The sequence below is a fragment of the Erythrolamprus reginae genome, chromosome 2, assembly GCF_031021105.1.
Source record: "Erythrolamprus reginae isolate rEryReg1 chromosome 2, rEryReg1.hap1, whole genome shotgun sequence".
Classification (NCBI taxonomy): Eukaryota; Metazoa; Chordata; class Lepidosauria; order Squamata; family Dipsadidae; genus Erythrolamprus; species Erythrolamprus reginae.
The window spans coordinates 191,843,886-191,856,710 of record NC_091951.1 but is presented as its reverse complement, the minus strand read 5'-3'; the positions used below and the strand labels follow the sequence as shown (position 1 = coordinate 191,856,710).

The 12,825-nt window shown below is 44.1% G+C and overlaps 1 protein-coding gene across 1 annotated transcript in view; it reads right to left on the bottom strand.

Moving 5' to 3' along the window:
- Window positions 1-12,127, bottom strand: part of STAC3 (SH3 and cysteine rich domain 3) — a 42,984-nt gene extending 30,857 nt beyond the window's left edge. Inside the window, exon 1 of the mRNA XM_070736063.1 lies at window positions 12,114-12,127. The gene's annotated coding sequence lies outside the window, so the exon portion shown is untranslated. The remainder of the gene's footprint in view (window positions 1-12,113) is intronic.
- Window positions 12,128-12,825: the final 698 nt, after the last annotated feature.

Below are 12,825 nucleotides of genomic sequence, written 5' to 3'. Positions count from 1 at the left end.
CTTGCGCGTTCTCGATTAGCGCGAAACGCTGCAACGCGGTTTTTCAAAAAATATTATTTAAAAAAATAAAATATTAAAAAATAAATTTTTTTTTATTCTGTTCCCTGAATGGAGACCGCCGGCCGCTCAATCGGGCCGGCAGGGAACAGAATGGAGCCTTCCGCGGCGGGGCTGGTAAGGGGGGGAGCCGAGGGGGGAGCCGAGCCCAGCCCCGTGGCATTCGCTTTCCTCCCGCCGGCAGCCGACTGATCGTGGGCTCCTTCGCAACCTCGGAGAGCTTCCTGGTTTTCGTGAGCTTTCATGCCCAGGAAGCTCTCCGAGGTTGCGAAGGAGCCCAGGATCACTCGGCTGCGGGTGGCAGGAAAGCGAATGTCACGGGGCTGGGCTCGGCTCCCCCAGCCCCGCCGCGGAAGGCTCCATTCTGTTCCCTGCCGGCCCGATTGAGCGGCCGGCGGTCTCCATTCAGGGAACAGAATGGAGCCTTCCGCGGCGGGGCTGGGGGAGCCGAGCCCAGCCCCATGACATTCGCTTTCCTGCCACCCGCAGCTGAGTGATCCTGGGCTCCTTCGCAACCTCGGAGAGCTTCCTGGTTTTCGTGAGCTTTCATGCCCAGGAAGCTCTCCGAGGTTGCGAAGGTTACATCTTCCGCTGCCAGCCAGGCCATGCTGGCGGCAGCGGAACAATCGCTGGCTGTCAACTTTTCTTTTTAAAACTGGGCAGGAGCTGACTTGCCTCCCCAGTGCTAAAAAGAAAAGTTGACAGCCAGCGCTGCGAAACCGCCGAAACCGGAAGGGGCGAGGTGGGGGAGAACGGGAGGCTCAGCATTCCGTCAGCCGCAGCGCTGGCTGTCAACTTTTCTTTTTAAAACTGGGCAGGAGCTGACTTGCCTCCCCAGTGCTAAAAAGAAAAGTTGACAGCCAGCGCTGCGACTGCCGGAATGCTGAGCCTCCCGTTCTCCCCCACCTCGCCCCTTCCGGTTTCGGCGTTCGGCAACGGAGTCCGGCGCTGGGGCCATGCGGGGCCGCTCATCCAGGGGGGCGTGGACTGGCAAGCGGCAAGCGGCAAGTGATCTGGCGGGAAGACCAAGGGAAGGTTCCTTCAGCCGCCCAACACCTGATCCGCTCCGCAGCGCGGCAGCAGCGAGGAGCCGAAGATGGGGTTTCCCCTTTGCCTTTACCCCATCTTCGGCTCCTCGCTGCTTCCGCGCTGCGGAGCAGATCAGCTGTTGGGCGGCTGAAGGAATCTTCCCTTGGTCTTCCCCGCCCCCCACACGCAAACTCCACCATCTGCGCATGTGCGGCCATGAAAAAAAATGGCGCACATGCGCAGATGGTGGTTTTACTTCCGCATCCAGTATCGGTTAGCGCGGGAGGTCTTGGAACGTAACCCCCGCGCTAACCGAGAGATCACTGTATAGACAATCAGAAGAGCAATGCACAAAAATGCTCATATTATACTCATGTTGCATATTAAGAAAGAGGGGTTGAAAGCAGACTTTAACTAGAGAGTTCTAAACCGACTCGACTCTCTTGGCACGCTCTTAAATTTAATGGATTATAACATTCTAGCTTTTTAATTAGTTTAACAAAACTATTCCCTGATTACAGAAATGTGTTTTATTTTCACTTTTCATTATATCTTAGCACAGGGCTGTCAAATTACCAGCCCAGGGGACGGATGTGTCACACACTGGCTACTCCCACGCCCAGTTTAGCAAAGAGGGGGAGAAGTCTGATACATAACATGATGCCACAGTGATGAAGTGAGTTTGATACCCCTACCTTAGTGTAAAACTAACCTTTCACTGTTTAAACGTCTTGTGGTTAGCTCTGGCCCAGCTCCTTCCCCAAGGACTGTGGATGTGGGGGAGACATCCACATGCCGCAGGTCTGTTTTGCTCCCGGTGGAATCTGCTGATGAAGGCTCCTCTGACCAAGAAGACATGAGTGACAGGGAGGAGGAGATTGTGGCAGACAGCTCAGAAGGAGATCCATTATCTAGCTCCTCCTTGGATTCGGAATAAGAGTTAATGATACAGCCACGCATACAGAGAGCTATGCATAGGCAGCAACAACTGAGAGATTATTATCAAAGAAAATGAGGCCACCTGTGGTTGGGTGGGGCTGTGGTAATTAGTGAGGCTGCTATAAATAGCAGCCTGTGGGTTTGGCCATTGTGGAGGATTATCTGATCCTTGTGTTTCGTGCCTGCCTTGCTGACTTTGACCTTTGTGTGCTGATTTTTCCCCACTTTGAAACTAAACCAGAGCAAAGTGTGTTTCACTTTGTGAAAGAAGGACTGTGAATTGCCTCACAGCTGCAAGCTAAGTATCTCAGAACTGATAAGGGACTTGTACAAATTACCAGTTTGTTTGGAGACGAGTGCTCTTTGCTATACAAAAAGAGTGCTTAGTTTATTTGAATTTTCGGTATAAAGAACATTGTTTTGAATTTTCAAATGTGTGTGTGTCTGAAATTTGTATCTGTGAATTTTCGGGAGGAGTCTACCAGAGAGCTCGACAGAACAAAACTGAGCCACATTGATTAATCAATGAGAGGCTTTGCTTGATAATCTATTCCATGGGCAAAGCTTTCATAAAATACTTTTGAATCTAATGCTGCATGTAGCTATACACTATCTCATTCGCCGAACTGCTAGGGAAGGGCATTTGATGACTTTGTAACAGCTTGCTTTGTTTAGCTTAAGTCACAGGATACACACAACACCCATTGAACTTTAGCTATTTACATTCTGCTTCCAAGATGCATATATTAATAGCAGAAGCCAAATTACCCACAACATTCACTGGTTAATCCATCAGATCAGTTGGAACGATGTCAGTCTCAGGAATCCATCCCTGCTGCTTTGGCCACTGGACCAGCTTTTATTAGAGAGGTGTCCCTGGCTTTTAATTGAATAAATAGTACATACACAGTACAGGTAATCCTCAACTTAGAACAGTTCATTTAGTGACCGTTCAAAGTTACAACGGCACTGGAAAATGTGATTTACGACCACTTTTCACACTTACGACCAGTAGTGGGTTGCTACGGGTACGGATGAGGACGCTGCACTGATAGCAAAAATTGAGCTGCGCACACAGCTTTGTGTCTCCAGTGTGCATGCGTATGCGTCCGAATGAGATTTTGCTTCTGCGTAGGTGCAGGAAGAAACATTTTGTGAAGGGACGGATGCGTGCGTGCGAGAGATTTCACTGATTCTTTTGCTTCTGCGCATGCACGGAAGCAAAGAAAATCACTGAAATCTCTCTCATGCACATCCCCTCATGAGATTTTGTCTCCTGCGCATGCGCAGAAGCAAAATCTCACTCGGACACCATACACGCCGGAGACATGAAGCTGCGCACGTAGTGATGGGCTGCCAACATTGTTACTACCACACTGTTGGCGTGGTTTATGTAGGACGCCCTGCATTTTCTTTCAACACATTTCACTGCAAATTGGGTGCTCTGGGGTGGAGCTCCATTTTCACTACCCCACTGCGTTCCCCCCCCCATCCGGGGAGCAGCCCACACCTGTGCACGCGCAGCCCACTAGTAGCAACGGGAGCAGCAAGCCCCGCCTGCTTACAACCATTACAGCATGTTCCCCTGGTCACATCATCAAAATTCAGACGCTTTGGTGACTGACTCAGGTTTGTGACCATTGCAGTCATGTGATTCCCCTTTGTTGACCTTCTGACCAGCAAAGTCGTCAGGAAAGGTCAGATTCACTTCACAATTGGGTTACTAACTTCACAAAGCAGTGGAAGTGATGTGCCGGTGCCTGGAGGCTGTTGGGGCCTGCATGGGTGTCAACAGACTCAAAATCAACCAGGATAAGACGGAATGGCTGTGGGTTCTGCCTCCCAACGACAATTCCATCTGTCCATCCATAACCCTGGGGGGGGGATTATTGACCCCCTCAGAGAGGGTGCGCAACTTGGGCGTCCTCCTCGATCCACAGCTCACATTAGAGAAACATCTTTCAGCTGTGGCTAGGGGGGCGTTTGCCCAGGTTCGCCTGGTGCACCAGTTGCAGCCCTATCTGGATTGGGACTCACTACTCACAATCACTCATGCCCTCATCACCTCGAGATTTGACTACTGTAACGCTCTCTACATGGGGCTACCTTTGAAAAGTGTTCGGAAACTTCAGATCGTGCAGAATGCAGCTGCGAGAGCAATCATGGGCTTCCCAAGGTATGCCCATGTTACACCAACACCCTGCAGTCTGCATTGGTTGCCGATCAATTTCCAGTCACAATTCAAAGTGTTGGTTTTGACCTATAAAGCCCTTCATGGCATCGGACCAGAATATCTCCGGGACCGCCTTCTGTCGCACAAATCCCAGCAACTGATTAGGTCCCACAGAGTTGGCCTTTTCCGGGTCCTGTCGACTAAACAATGTCATTTGGCAGGTCCCAGGGGAAGAGCCTTCTCTGTGGCGGCCCCGACCCTCTGGAACCAGCTCCCCCCTGAGATTAGAACTGCCCCCACCCTCCTTGCCTTTCTTAAACTCCTTAAAACCCACCTCTGCCATCAGGCATGGAGGAACTGAGATAACTTCCCCAGGCCTACACTGTTTATGTTTGGTATGTTGTGTGCATGTTTTTTAAATTATGGGTTTTTAGCTTTCTAATTATTGAATTTGTACTATATATTGTTTTCTGTTGCTGTGAACCACCCCGAGTCTGCAGAGAGGGGCGGCATACAAATTTAATTAATAAATGAATGAATGAATGAATGAATGAATGAATGAATGAATGAATGAATAAGTTGCAGTGAATTAACTTAACAATGGTGGCAAGAAATTCATACAATGAGGCAAAACCTGGTTAACAACGGTCTTGTTTAGCAACAGAAATGTTGGATTCCGTTGCGGTTGTGAGTTGAGGACTATCTGATAGACTGGGAAAATACCCAGAAAGGCACACAGCCTAATTGAGGGAAGAAGGTTAAGCTTTTGAATAATTCCTCAGTTCATTGCGTTCTCTCCATTGGTAGTGAGAGGGGGAGCTGGCTCACCCCACCTGAGAAAGTAGACACCCGTAAACTAAGAGAAGAGCAACTAAGATGATCAAATGCCTGGAAACTAAATCATATAAGAACGACTGCAGGTTTTGGGTTTGGCTAATCTGAAGAAAAGGAGAATTAAGGGTGACATGGCAACAATTTATTTATTTATTTTATTTATTTATTTAGATTTGTATGCCGCCCCTCTCTGCAGACTCGGGGCGGCTCACAACAAAGTGAAAAAACAATTTATAACAAATCTAAATTTCTACTAAAAACATTTAAAAAACCCCATTTTCTAAACACACATACATACACACATACCATGCATAAATTGTATATGCCCGGGGGAGATGTCTCAGTTCCCCCATGCCTGACGACACAGGTGGGTCTTAAGGAGCTTACGAAAGGCAAGGAGAGTAGGGGCAGTTCTAATCTCCGGGGGCAGTTGGTTCCAGAGGGTCGGGGCCGCCACAGAGAAGGCTCTTCCCCTGGGGCCCACCAACTGACATTGTTTAGTTGACGGGACCCGGAGAAAGCCAACTCTGTGGGACCTAATTTCAATATCTGAGGGGTTGCCCCAAAGAAGAGGGGGTCGAATTATTCTCCAAAGCACCAGAGGGCAGGACAAGAAACAATGGTTGGAAACTGATCAAAGAGTGAAGCAACCTGGAATTAAGGAGAAACTTCTTAGCAGTGAGAACAGTTAACCAGTGGAACAGCTTGCCTCCAGAAATCATGGGCGGTCCATCACTGGAAGCTTAAAAGCAGTGGCAAAATCATTTTTTTTTACTACCGTTCTGTAGGCGTGGATTAGTGGGCATGGCAGGGGAAGGTTACTGCAAAATCTCCATGAGTCAGGGATGGTGCAGTGGTTAGAGAGCAGCACTGCAGACTACTTCAGCTAACTGCTAGCTGTAGTTCAGCAGTTCAAATCTCACCACTGGTTGAAGGTTGACTCAGCCGTCCATCCTTCCGAGGTGGGTAAAATGAGGACCCAGATGGTTGGGGGCAATATTATTCTCTTTAACTTTCAATTTGTATTGGACTAACTAACTAACTAACTAACTAACTAACTAACTAACTAACTAACTAACTAACTAAATAAATAAATAAATAAATAAATAAATAACTAAATAACTAAATAAATAACAAACTAAATAAACAAATAAACAAACAAATAAATAAACAAATAAATAAGTAAGTAAATAAGTAAGTAAATAAATAAGTAAATAAATAAGTAAATAAGTAAGTAAATAAATAAATAAATAAATAAGTAAATAAATAAGTAAGTAAATAAGTAAATAAATAAATAAGTAAATAAGTAAGTAAATAAATAAGTAAGTAAATAAGTAAATAAATAAATAAATTTAAAATTAAATTAAATTAAATTAAATTAAATAGGTTGATTCTGTAAACCGCTTAAGAGAGGGCTGTAAAAGCACTATGAAGTGCTTTTAAACTCTAACTCTAAATGCTATTGCTCTGGAGCTAGCAGGAGATGGTATTTGCCAGTTGTCCAAACCACTCAAATTTTCCACTACCGGTTCTTCAGAACCTGTTGGATTTCACCCCTGCTTTTAAGAAGAGAATAGGCAGTCATTTGTCTGAAATGGTATAGATTCTCCTACTTGAACAGAGGACTGGACTACAAGACCTCCAAGGTCTCTTCCTCCAGTTCTAAGTCCTCATTGAAGTGCAAATTTATATTGTATGTACCCCTACTGTCCTATCAATCCCTAAGCTATCAGTACAGTAACTTTTTTCCCCACAAGGTCATCTTGACCCTAAGCCAAGTGAACGGTGTAATATTTGAGACAGGAGGACGGTTTTGCTTCTATACTGAGCAGGGCGGTCCAAGCAGCAGAGTTCAGAGGATTCCTGGGAAAGGAACAAGTTGCAAAATCCATAGTCAGCAAGGAGAAAGCAACGCATGACATGCAACCCATTCCCTGGGGCTAAGGGCTGATAGTATCTGTCTCAGGGGGGGAGAGCAGCAAATCATTCGCCTGCATATATTTATTTATTCATATTCAGGGTCTCCAGAGAGCCTGAAATCGTGCAGGTTAATGAAATGCAGAAATTCTTGCAGCTTTGGGTGCTCTTGCAGTAGGCGTCTGGCAACAGAGAACATATGATTTTACCCAACACACAACATTCTGGGCTCAGAACAAAAATATGAGAATATAGATCCCATACCAAGCAAACAGCTGTCTGTTTGCCTGAGCAATATTTCCATCTGTGCTATTCTGTAGGTTCTCCTGTCTGCGTTTGAGGGTTTTCATTCCTATGTTCTCTTTCAAAGTTTCTGTATGGTTAAGAACTACAACTCTTGCCAATGTTCACTTCCGTTTCACCCTTCAATTCCTCTCTCTAGGAAACTCTATGGCAAAACAAGAATATCGAACTCTCTTCTGCTAAAAGTCTATTTCTTAGGTGAGATTTTTGGCACTGTGTGCCTAGCACATTAAACCATGCTGTGTTTAATCGCTGAATAAATATCAAAGGGTTGGGTTTGCACATCTTGGTTATGACCTTTAAAGCCCTTCATGGCATTGGACCAGAATATCTCCGAGACCGCCTTCTGCCACACGAATCCCAGCGACCGATCAGGTCCCACAGAGTGGGCCTTCTCCGGGTCCCGTCAACTAAACAATGCCGGTTGGCGGGCCCCAGGGGAAGAGCCTTCTCTGTGGTGGCCCCGACTCTCTGGAATCAGCTCCCCCCAGAGATTAGAACTGCCCCTACCCTCCTTAAAACTCCTTAAAACCCACCTTTGTCGTCAGGCATGGGAGAACTGAAATATCTCCCCTGGGCCTATACAATTTATGTATGGTATGGTGTGCTTGTATGTATGTCTGCTTAATAATGGGTTTTTTTTAAAAATATCTTAAATTGTAAATTATTAGATTTGTCATGAACTGTTTTTATTGTGTTGTGAGCCGCCCCGAGTCTACGGAAAGGGGCGGCATACAAATCTAATAAATAAATAAAATAAATAAATAAATAAATAAATAAATAAATAAATAAATAAAATCTTACTAAGTCAGAAACTGATCAAACACTGTACATTTTGATTTAGTGAAATGTCTGAATCAGGTCACAGGTTTGCCTTTAGCGCTTTCCACTTCAGGTCTGATGGTTTATATCACTCCCAATTCAGGTTTCCAAAGTCCTTACTAATTCGATCTTCTACCTGAAGTCTGCATGGAAATTGGGACTTGTACAAATGTCTTTTACAAATGCCTTCTGCTCCCCTCTTTCCTGGCAGTCAGTGGCAATTGCCCTATGCAGTCATAATAGGCTCATGATATTTTGAGCTTGCCAACCTGTTACCAGGGGAATGACAGATCTTACCTTAACGGAAGACCCAAGGCATGTAACAAGAATGAGTTACACTACTCATCCATCACAGTTATTGCTCAATGAACAGAGTGACAAATGGAGACTCCCAGTCCCTCGTACAAATCGGACTCATACAATTAATTCACTAGTTAGAAACATAGAAACATAGAAGACTGACGGCAGAAAAAGACCTCCTGGTCCATCTAGTCTGCCCTTATACTATTTTCTGTATTTTATCTTAGGATGGATATATGTTTATCCCAGGCATGTTTAAATTCAGTTACTGTGGATTTATCTACCACGTCTGCTGGAAGTTTGTTCCAAGGATCTACTACTCTTTCAGTAAAATAATATTTTCTCATGTTGCTTTTGATCTTTCCCCCAACTAACTTCAGATTGTGTTCCCTTGTTCTTGTGTTCACTTTCCTATTAAAAACACTTCCCTCCTGGACCTTATTTAACCCTTTAATATATTTAAATGTTTCGATCATGTCCCCCCCTTTTCCTTCTGTCCTCCAGACTATACGGATTGAGTTCATTAAGTCTTTCCTGATACATTTTATGCTTAAGACCTTCCACCATTCTTGTAGCCTGTCTTTGGACCCGTTCAATTTTGTCAATATCTTTTTGTAGGTGAGGTCTCCAGAACTGAACACAGTATTCCAAATGTGGTCTCACCAGCATTCTATATAGCGGGATCATAATCTCCCTCTTCCTGCTCGTTATACCTCTAGCTATGCAGCCAAGCATCCTACTTGCTTTCCCTACCGCCTGACTGCACTGTTCACCCATTTTGAGACTGTCAGAAATCACTACCCCTAAATCCTTTTCTTCTGAAGTATTTGAAGTATTTGGGCACTGGACAAGGCATTTTTAGCTTTTACCTGAAATAAAAGTATCAGAATAATGGTCTGACTTAAAGGGCTTAGTTTAAGCAATGTGGAGGATGCATATGAAATACGTTCTCAAAAGTACTTATGAATATTAGGGTGCCCAGTATTCGATCTAGTAGTTAAGGTACCAGGCTAGAAAATAGGAGATTGTGAGTTCTAATCCTGCCTTAGGTATGAAAGCTAGCTGGGTGACTGGGGGTCAGTCACTCTCTTTCAGCCCAACCCGTCTCAATACAATTGCTGATATGGGGGAAAATAGGAGGAAGAGAAACAAGTATTAGGTAAGTTCCCCACCTTGAGTTACTTATAAAAATGGCAAAGGCAGAATAAAGAGATCTTTAAAAATGGAGAGGAGAGAGGACCAGATTACCTCCGGAACCGCCTGCTACCGCACGAATCCCAGCGACCGATAAGGTCCCACAGAGTTGGCCTTCTCCGGGTCCCATCGACTAAACAATGTCGTTTGGCGGGCCCCAGGGGAAGAGCCTTCTCTGTGGCGGCCCTGGCCCTCTGGAACCAACTCCCCCTGGAGATTAGAACTGCCCCCACCCTCCCTGTCTTTCGTAAAGTACTCAACTCATTTATACCGCCAGGCATGGGGGAGTTGAGATAGCTCTTCCCCCTAGGCCACTACAAGTTATGCATGGTATCGTTTGTGTGTATGTTTGGTTTTATAATAGGGGTTTTTAGTTGTTTTTTTATTATTGGATTGTACATGTGTTTATTATTGATGTTAGCCGCCCCGAGTCTACGGAGAGGGGCGGCATACAAATCCAATAAATTATTATTATTATTATTATTATTATTATTATTATTATTATTATTATTATTAAGTTAGATTGTCAAAGTTATTTCTAATAGGAACCCACATTTTACAGACTTGATTCTTAATTATTTTTAGTTCATATTCCTGTTGTTCTTTCGCTTATATCATTTTTATTTTATTTTATTTTATTTTTTTGTTTGTTTGTTTATTTATTTATTTGTTTGTTTGTTTATTTATTATATTTGTATGCCGCCCCTCTCCGCAGACTCGGGGGCAGCTCACAGCAGGATACAACAATTCATGACAAATGGAAATATAATTTAAAATATTAAAAAAAACCCATTTACTAAGCAAATATACACACAAACATACCATGCATAAATTGTACATGCCCGGGGGAGGTGATTCAGTTCCCCCATGCCTGACGACAAAGGTGGGTTTTAAGGAGTTTACGAAAGGCAGGGAGAGTAGGGGCAGTTCTAATCTCCGGGGGGGAGTTGGTTCCAGAGAGTCGGGGGCCGCCACAGAGAAGGCTCTTCCCCTGGGGCCCGCCAACCGACATTGTTTAGTTGACGGGACCCGGAGAAGGCCCACTCTGTGGGACCTAATTGGTCGCTGGGATTTGTGCGGTAGAAGGCGGTCTCGGAGATATTATTACCAACTGGAGAACAGCTCCATAAAGTGGGAGGTTATTGCTCCGATTCCATTGATGCAGAATGCAGATTAAAAATTACCCTGTTACTTAAAACTACATGATAATGCCACCATTTGAAACCAGTATCCACAACTGTACTCCCTGAATTCTAATGTGGCTTCATGGTTGCCACAAGGCAGAGGGGGAGAAAGGGAGGGGGGAAATTGGATAGCTTGGCTTTGTTGCCAAAATAAAAAGTTTTTCCCCTCTTTCTCCCCTCTGCCTTGTGGCAACCATGAAGCCTCAAAAATGGCCTCAGCCAGGCTCATTTCAGGATTGATACCAACACCTTCTTTGCAAGTATCTAGGATATGCTATAGACCAGAGGTCTCCAACCTTGGCCACTTTAAGACTTGTGGACGTCAACTCCCAGAATTCCTCAGCCAGAAAAGCTGGCTGAGGAGTTCTGGGAATTGAAGTCCACAAAGCTGCCTGAGGAATCATGGGAGTTGAAGTCCACAAGTTTTAAAGTGGCCAAGGTTGGAGAGCCCTGCTATAGACCAGTGAAAGTGCTTTATTTTACCACTATGACTCTGGCATTTTAATTAAGTAAATGGACCCAGCACTGAACTACTATTGACCTAGCAAAATAATATGTCACTTGATAGTTGGAACTCTTCTATGGAATGGAACACCTACCAGAATAGGACAGATGGGGGAAGAAACAGCACAAGAAATAGAAACAGCTTTTCAACTTGGAGAAAGGCAGAGTTCAGACCTATGAGTTTAGCTGGGTTAGAAGCAGTTGATGGAGTAGTGTTGAATTTCAAACACACATCCTGGTTTGTTGGGTTTCTGCTTATTATTTTAAATGCAGAAGCTGAATAGGATGCATAGGTAAGAATATACATTAACCACCAATTGCCATGGGTCATAGGTTTATTTGATACAGCATAGGCTGATTTAATCCAGCATTTTTAGTGAATCCATAATCCAGTGTTTCCCAACCTTGGCAACTTGAAGATATTTGGACTTCAACTCCCAGAATTCCCCAGCCAGCATTCGCTGGCTGGGGAATTCTGGGAGCTGAAGTCCAAATATCTTCAAGTTGCCAAGGTTGGGAAACACTGCCATAATCAATAGTGGTTTCAGATGTTACAAGCCTCACAGAAAAGAATGTGTATATCCTCATATTTCTCACTTTTCTAAGATTTATACGCCCGTGCTAAAGCTCAGAACTCACAGAAAGAAACCATGCCTTTGTCCAAAAGCTAGCTCATCTTTCCACATGAAATTCCTCACAGATAAGCTTGCTAAACGTCTTCGCAATACCAAAACTTATCCATTCTCTGCAGCTTTCAGGAATTCCATGAACCTTTGAAAGATTGCAGCAAATATGCAGACTTAAATATATTTAACCGCTTCACCGAGATAAGATATCCACCAGTACAGAAATCTGACCTCCTTTTTGCAAAGTTCCACGATGCCGGGCAGTTTTCAACCAGGTTGCAATTTCATTCCTAGATGTAGTTTTGCCGCTTAAATAGGATTTGGGAGTGTGTTTCTTGAACAGCAGATTTCCATGTGTACCCACAATCTTTCGTTTAAAAAAGCAAAGTGAATTCTAAAGCTTTTACTGGCAACTTCAATGGCGAACAATACAGGTACCTGGATTTAAAAGGCCACCCTATAGAAGTGGGGCAATGATTTGCCCAGTTCTGCCCTAGAGTTAGGATTAAATCTAATGAGTTAAGTTACCAGGTGACATTAATATTTTGATGACAAGAAGAGTTTGAAAATAGAACCAATTGTCTTGATAGAAGTAGATTCTTTCCCACTCCCAGGAGATCTTCAAAATTGGAGAGAAACTAATTGTAAGGATAAAGCTTTGGGTTTATTAAATCCTGTTAGGAGTCTGATAATGGGGTCTTCAAAAGGTTTCTCCAATTGAACTACCCCCATGAATGTTTACCCCCATGAATGTGGGTTTTTTTAAATTGGACATGGTGCATTGTATTAGAATTTGTATTCTCATAAGCAAGGAAGCGTGAAAGAACTGTGCATTAGAAGAAAAAAATGCTTAAGGTGTCTGTGGTACTGCCATTATTCCATTATAATTTGCTGTGGAGGCACCTTCTCCTTTTTTTTTCTACTTAAAAACAAGTAATTAACA